Source organism: Felis catus, chromosome D4 (assembly GCF_018350175.1).
Source record: "Felis catus isolate Fca126 chromosome D4, F.catus_Fca126_mat1.0, whole genome shotgun sequence".
Taxonomy (NCBI): Eukaryota; Metazoa; Chordata; class Mammalia; order Carnivora; family Felidae; genus Felis; species Felis catus.
Genome location: NC_058380.1, coordinates 40,361,559 through 40,369,592, shown reverse-complemented (window position 1 = coordinate 40,369,592; position 8,034 = coordinate 40,361,559). Strand labels below are relative to the sequence as shown.

The following is an 8,034-nucleotide window of genomic DNA, read 5'->3' as shown; positions in this document are numbered from 1 at the left end:
CTGTTTGCTATCAGTCCCCACACTGCATCCCCTGGCCCCAGGCAAACACTGACCTTTTGTCTCCATAGTCTTACCTTTAACACACAATTTATATAAGCAGAATTGCACAATATAGGGTGTGTGGTTTCTGGCTTCTTTCACTTAACATGATGTTTTGATGTTCATCCATGTTGTTGGATATATTTGTAGTTCTTTTTTGTTGTAGGATTGTATTCCATGGTACGGAGATACTCTATGTTGGTTATCCACTCACTAGTTGATGGACATTGGAGTTTTCTAGGTTTGGGCTTTCATGAATAACACCACTGTGAACCTGTATATACAAGGCTTTGTGTGGACATGTTTTCATATCTGTTGGGTAGGTACCAGGAGTGGAATTCCTGGGTCACAAGTAAGAATATGTTTAACTTTTTAGAAAACGTCCTTTCTTCCAGATGGGCTGTACCATTTTGCCTTCCCACCCTCAGTGTATGAGAATTCCCATTCCACATCCTCTATACTTGACGTCATCAGTTTATAACTGTCCAGTAGGTGGTGTCTCATTGGGGTTTTGATGCATCTTGTTTTTTAAAGTTGAGATAGAATTCACATAAAGTTGGCTATTTTAAAGTACAAAATTCAGTGTATACAATTCAGTATATTTTTTAGTGTAGCCACTGTGTCATACAGCCATCACCACCATCAAGTCCAGAACATTTTCATCGCTCTGAAAGAAGCCCTGTACCCCATTAGTGGTCAGTTCTCATTCCTTCCTGCTCCCACCTCCTGGCAGTCAGTAATCTAACTTCGGTCCGCGTGGATTTGCCTTTTCCTGACATTTCATAGGAATGGAACCATGTAATATGTGACCTTTTGGTTTTGGCTTCTTTTATTTAGCATAATGTTTTTTTTTTAATGTTTATTTATTTATCTTGAGAGAGGGAAAGAAGGAGAGAGAGTGAGAGGGAGAGCAGGGGAAGGGCAGAGAGAGACTCCCAAGCAGGCTCTGCGCTGTCAGCACACGACCCGAAGTGGAGCTCAGACTCACGAACTGTGAGATCCTGACCAGAGCCGAAATCAAGAGTCGCTTAACCCACCAAGCCACCCGGCGCCCGAGCATAATGTTTTCAAGTTTTATCTACGATGTAGCATGTAACTATACGTTATTTCTTTTTATGGCTGAATAACATTCCATTGTATCCACATTGTCTTTGTTTACTAGCTGAGGGACATTTAGGGTATGTCCACTTTTAGGCTATCAAGAATCATGCTCTTGTGAACATTCGTGTATGAGGTTGTATGCAAACATGTGGTTTCAGTTTTCTTAGGCACATACCTAGAAGTGGAACTGCTGGGTCATATAGTAATTGTACATTTAACTGTTTTGAGGGACTGCCAAACTGTTCCCAAAGTAGCCATACCTTATAAAGTTACCGTAACCAACCTCTGAAAGTTCCAGTTTCTTCACATCCGCACTGACGCCTTAACTGATTTTTGAGTATAGCCATCCCAGTGGGGGTGAAGCGGTATCTTGTCACAACTTGGATTTGCACGTTGCTATTGTCTACTGATGTTGGGCGTCTTTTCATATGTTTATTAACTAGTTAGATATCTTTGGAGAGAAGCATCCGTCTGATTTCTTTACTCATTTGAAAATTTCATCATTGGTCTCTATTATTTAGTTGTAAGAGATCTTTGTTTATCCTGGATACTAGACCTTTATCAGATACAGGCGGGCCTTGTTTTATACCGCGTCCCTTCATAGACACTACGAATAGATACATTGATATATTGCACTTCATAGATACCGCGTCTTTTACAAGTTGAATTGTGGCAACCCTACATTGAGGGTCTGTCTGCGCCATTTTCCCGCCACTGTTTGTTCACTTGGTGTTTCTGTGTCACGTTTTGGTAATTCTCTCAATATTTCAAACATTTTCATCATTATTACATTTTTCATGGTGATCTGTAACTATGTTTGCTTTAATGTTACTGTGGTGATTGTTTTGGGGTGCTGCAAACCCACCCATAGAAGACAACAAACTTAATAAATGTTGTGTGTGCTCTGACTGCTCCACCTACCAGTCGTTCTCTGTGTCTCTCCCTCTCCTCAGGCCTCCCTGTTACCTGATACGCGATAACGTTGAAACAAGGCCAATTAATAACCCTACGGTGACCTCCAAGTGTTCAAGTGGAGAGGAGAGTCACACGCCTCTCACTTTAAATCAATAGCTAAAAACGATTAAGCTTAGGAAGGCACGTCAAAAGCCAAGACGGACTGGAAGCTAGGCCTCTTGTGCCAAACAGGTAGCTAAGTTGTGAGTGCAAAGGAGAAGTTCGTGAAGGAAGTGAAGAGTGCTACTCCTGTGAACACACGGGTGATAAGAAAATGACATAGTCCCGCTACGGATGTGGGGAGAAATTTTAGCGGTCTAGAGAGAAGAGCAGACCCGCCACAACATTCCCGTACACCAAAGCCTAATCCAGAGCAAGGGCTTAGCTCTCTTCAATTCTGTGAAGGCTGAGAGAGGTGAGGAAGCCACAGAAGAAAAGCTTGAAGCTAGCAGAGGCTGGTGCCTAAGGTTTAAGGAAAGAAGGCGTCTCCATAACATACAAATGCAAGGTGAAAGGGCAGGACAAGCTGCAGCAAGTTATCCAGAAGATCTAGCTAAATGATTACTGAAAGTGACCACACTGAATAGATTTTCAGTGTAGACAAAGCCGCCTGTTAGAAGAAGGTGCCATCTAGGACTTTTGCAGCTACAGAGAAACCGATGCCTGGCTTCAGAGTTTCAAAGGAGTGGCTGATTCTCTTGCTAGGGCTAATGTAGCTGGTGACTTTAAGTGAAAACCAGTGCTCCTTTTCCATTATGAAAATCCAAGGGCCCTTAACGATTATGCAAAAAGCTACCCTTCCTATACTCTATAAATGGAACAACGGAGTCTGGATGACAGCACGTCTGTTTATAACATGCTTTACTGAATATTGTGTGCACATTGTTGAGATCTACTGCTCAGGAAAAAAAAAAAAAGTCCTCTCAAAATATTACCGCTCACTGACAGTCCACCCGCTCACCCGAGAGCTCCGATGGAGACGTACAATGAGATGTACGTATGTTGCTCTCATGTTCATACAACGTCCACTTTGCAGCCTGTGGATCAAGGCGTCACTTTGACTTTTAAGAAATCTATTTCGTAAGGTGATAGGTGTCCTGGGAGGTGATTCCTCTGATGGATCTGGCCAAAGCAAATTGAAAACCGAGAGAGGAACCACCATTCTAGATGCCATTGAGAGCGTTCAGGATTCGTGGAAAGAGATCAAAATACCAACGTGCACAGGAGTTTGGAAGAAGTGGATTGCAACTCGCAGGGATGACTGGGGTGTTCAAGATTTCCGCGGAGGATGTAACTGCAGGTACGGCAGAAATAGCAAGGGAACTTGAATAATTACAAGTGAGGCCTAGAGATGTTCCGAATTGATACAGTTTCACAAGTAAAACTTTACTGGCTGAGGAGTTGCTTCCTACGGAGGAGCCAAGAAAGCGGTTCCTTGAGTTGGAACCTACTCCTGGTGGAGACGCTGTGAAGATTGTTGAAATGACAACAAAGGATTTAGGACATCGTGTAAACTTGGTTGGTCAGGCAGCCGCAGGGTTTGAGAGGGCGGTCTTCAATTTTGAAAGTTCTGTGAGTAAAATGCTATCAAACAGCATTGCATGCCTCAGAGAAATTGTCCATGCAAGGAAGAGCCCACGGAGGAGGCAGACGTCACTGTTGTTTTATTTCAAGAAACCGCCACAGCCGCTTCATCCTTCAGCAGCCCCCACCCTGACCAGCAGCCATCGAGGCCAGACCCTCCACCAGCAATTATGAGTCTGAAAGCTCATGATGGTTAGCATTTTTCGGCAAATATGTTTTTAAGTTAAAAAAACAAAAAGCTTATCTTTTGAGAGAGCCTGAGCAAGGGAGGGGCAGAGAGAGCGTGGGGGACAGAGGACCCGAAGTGGGCTGTGCTCTGACAGCAGCAAGCCCGATGTGGGGCTCAAACTCATGAACCGCGACACCATGACCTGACTCGAAGTCGGACCCTTAACTGACTGAGCCACCCAGGCGCCTCATCAACCAGATATTTTTAATGAAGGTATACACATTGCTTTTTTAGACATAATGCTATTGCCCGCTTAAGAGACTGCAGTGTAGTGTAAAATGTATCTTCTATGTGCCCTGGGAACCAAAGAATTGAGTTGACTTACCTTATTGCAGTGGTCTGGAACTGAATCTGCGAGATCTACAGTGGGGGTGTATGTGGTTTGCAAGTATTTTTTCCCATTCTATGAATTGTCTTTTCATTTGTTTGATCGTGCCCTTTTGACACCCAGATGAGGTACAGTTTATCTCCTTTTCTTTTTTTTTTTTGTTTTTTTTGTTTGTGATTTTGGTGTCCTATCTGAGAAACCATTGCCTAATTCAGGGTCACATAGACTTCTAGGTTTTCTTCTAAGAGTTTTATTTCATTTATTTATCTATTTATCTATTTATTTATTTACTCGAGAGAGAGAGTGAGAGCGTGAGTGGGGGAGGGGCAGAGGGAAAGAGAATCTTTTTTTCTTATATTTTCTTTAAAAAATTTTTTTTTAACATTTATTCATTTATGAGAGGCAGAGAGCACAAACAGGGTAGGGGCAGAGAGAGAGGGAGACAGAATTGAAGCAGGCTCCAGGCTCCGAGCTGGCAGCACAGAGTCCGACGCGGGGCTCGAACTCACCAGCTGTGAGATCATGACCTGAGCCGAAGTTGGATGCTTAACCGACTGAGCCACCCAGGCGCCCCAAAGAGAGAATCTTAAGCAGGCTCCACACCCAGCGTGGAGCCTGACACGGGGCTCAGTCCCATGATCCCGGGATCATGACCTGAGCTGCAATCAAGAGTCAGACGCTCAACTGACTGAGCCACCCAGGCGCCCCTCTTCTAAGAGTTTTATAATTTCAGCGCTTACATTTGGATCTTTGATCCGTTTTGAGTTGGTTTTTGTATATTGTGTGAAGTAGGGGCTCCATTCTTTCGCCTGTGAGTGTGCAGTTGTCCCATCCCATCACCATTTGCTAAAAAGTACACTGGCTTTTATAGCGTTTACCCCGATTTTCCCCATGCATCATTTCCATTCAGGTTGTGTTGTTCTAAGCACGTGGTTATGCCTGGCTTCTAGGGGACAGGTAGGTACATGTCTACCACATGTGTCCATAGTTCCTAGTTTATATGTTACATTTCCAGCCACACAGAGATGACTGGCTCTCTCCATACAGGTTCCAAGTCCTTGTGGGGGGAAGGAGGGTTACTGGCCTCGCTTGGGAGAGGTTCTGACCCCCCCACCTCACACAGCTGTGACCGAGGAGGGAACAGGCTCATTTGGACCAGAAGCTTATCCCCATTGACTGGTGAGTGGGATAGTTAAGGGGATGGGATCATTATGACGTCAGACCTACTTGACTTTGTCTAACTCGAATATTGTCTGTAAGTTTGAATCTAATTCTGAGTTAGGTTATTTGAAAATTGATCTACAAGTATGTGTTCCCTGATTGTACTTCTGTTTAGCAAATAATTTATCGAGTTCCTGCTATTTCCTCTAGTCACTGTTCCAGGCACTTGGTAAATATTAGTGAATAAAACAGATTTCTGCCTTCATGGATCTTCTAGTGGGATAAGGCAAACAATAAATGTGATAACTAAGTTATATAATATGGGGGTTGGTAACTTAAAGGCAGCAGGCCAGCTGTCAATTTTTGTAAATAAAGTGTCACTAGAAATGGCCATGCCCGTTCATGTGCATATTACCTATGGCCACTTTGCCACTACAATGGCAGATTTGGGTACAGATCTTCCTTGACTTACAGTGGGGTTGCACCCAGTGAACCCATTGTAAGTTGAAAACAGCCTAGGTCAGAAATGCATTTAACCCACCTAACCTGCTGAACATCATAGATAGCTTAGCCTAGCCCGCCTTAAACATGGGAGGAACCCTTGCGTCAGCCTAGAGTTGAGCCAAAATCATCTAACACAAAACACTACTTTCTAATCAAGTGTTGAGCGTCTTATGTAATGAATTCTGTACTGAAAGTGGAAAACACATCGGCTCATGGGTGCCGAGTGGTTGTAAGTTACTGGTTGCTTACCCTCGTGGTTGGGCAGCTGACTGGGATCTGTGGCCCTCTGTCACCACCCAGCATCACAAGAGAGTATCCTACTGAGTAGGGCTAGCCTGCAAAGAGCTCAAAATTCAAAATTCCAAGTACAGTTTCAACTGAATGCTCATTGCTTTTGTACCATTGTAAACTCGAAAACTTGCAAATCCAACTATTCGAAGTGGGGGACTGTCTGTAGTTGCACAAGAGACCTCTAGGCCCACAGACTTAAAGTATTTATTATCTGGCCTCTGAGAAAACATTCACTGACCCTCTGTATGGAAGGTAGAAGGTGATCTGCACAATGCAAAAAAAAAAAAAAAAAAAAAATAGAGCCAAGTAAAGGGAACTGGGAATGTTGAGGAAGGGAGAGGGTCAGTTGCAATTTTATATATTTATGTATTTATTTATTTTAGAAATGTTTTAAATTATTATTTACTTATCATGAGAGAGACAGAGACAGCAGGAGCAAGGGAGGGGCAGAGAGGAAGAGGGAGACAGAGCGAGAATCCCAAGCAGGCCCCGTGCTGTCAGCACAGTGCCTGATGTGGGGCTTGAACCCATGAAACTGCGAGATCATGACATGAGCCCAAACCGAGAGTCAGACGCTTAACTGACTGAGCCACCCAAAACCCCCCCTCAGTTGCAATTTTAAATGAGATGGTCAGAGTCGGCCCCATTGAGAAGGTGACATTAGAGCAAAGAGTTGGCAAAGGGGAAGGGGCCAACTAGATATCTGAGGGAGGAGCATTTCAGGCAGAAAACAAAAGGCAGCACCGTTAAGAAAGGAGCCTGCCAAATGCAATCACAGGACGAGGAGCAGACAGTGTGGCTGAGCCGGAGTGAGTCAAGGATGATGGTAGGAGATGGGCCAGGTGGATGTCCAGGCCTGTGCAGGGCCAAGATTTTACTCCGTTTGCAAGCTGACAAGTTGAGCCTGCACAGTTTTGCAGATTCTGGCAGGAGGTGTGAGACTTCCTTGTTACTCCTGGCACGGCAGGCTGCCTGACAGCAGCAGATTTGCTTCGGTTCCCCTTGCCCTCCAAGTCCCAGGGAGGCCATGGGAGGCCCCCGGGTGGACATAACATGCCTGGCGAGTTTGTGTCACAGCTGGGGTGCCCGTGTCTCCTATCGGACTGCAGGCGAACCTGCCTCCCCGTTACATGGAGGGATAATGAGTAAGCCTGTGCTCTGCTCTGGAAGGAGATGCTGTACTTTCCAAAGCTGCTTGCTCTCCAAACACTCTTGCAAAGATTGTCTGGAGCGAAGTGTTTCTTCTCGCAAGATGAGCAGAAAAGCCGGAGACCCGTGGGGAATGGCCAGTGGTGGGTTTATAAGGGGCCTTCGTGAGGTTAAAGGAGCCATTTTAAGAACTCTGGCTCTTTCCCTGACGGAAATGAGGGGCCACTGCAGAGTTTTTGGCAAAGGAGGGATGTGAGCTGACTTATGATTTGAAAAGACTACCCTGGCTGCCACTTTCAGACCAGGGTGAGGGGCATAAGGGCCACAGCAGAGAGACAAGAGGCCACTGCTGTGATCCAGACAAGAGGTGATGGTGGCTCAGCCCAGAGTGTGATGGGTTGGGTTTGCCCCGGGTTGACTGGAAGGACAGTTGCATCAGCTGGGCTGTGGGAAGGTGACAGACGAAGCAGATTTGGGGGGATACTCAGAAATCAGTTGGGGACAGAATGGATTTGAGATGCCTATTAGACATCTTGATATCGACGGGGCAGCTGGATAGGTGACTCTAGAATTTGGGAGAGAGGTTTGGGTTGAGAAAACAAATTGGGAGCCACGTGACCAGAGACTTATAAGGAGGGTTCAGGGAGTGCCCGTGGTATTTCATCAGTAATTATCACTTGGGGTGAATTACACG

General features: G+C 45.1%; 1 protein-coding gene across 3 annotated transcripts in view; it reads left to right on the top strand.

Moving 5' to 3' along the window:
- Positions 1-3,976: 3,976 nt before the first annotated feature.
- Positions 3,977-8,034, top strand: part of FREM1 (FRAS1 related extracellular matrix 1) — a 313,656-nt gene continuing 309,598 nt past the window's right edge. For all 3 annotated transcript variants that reach the window (XM_045043745.1, XM_045043744.1, XM_045043746.1), the window contains exons 1-2: positions 3,977-4,120; positions 5,283-5,414. The gene's annotated coding sequence lies outside the window, so the exon portion shown is untranslated. The remainder of the gene's footprint in view (positions 4,121-5,282; positions 5,415-8,034) is intronic.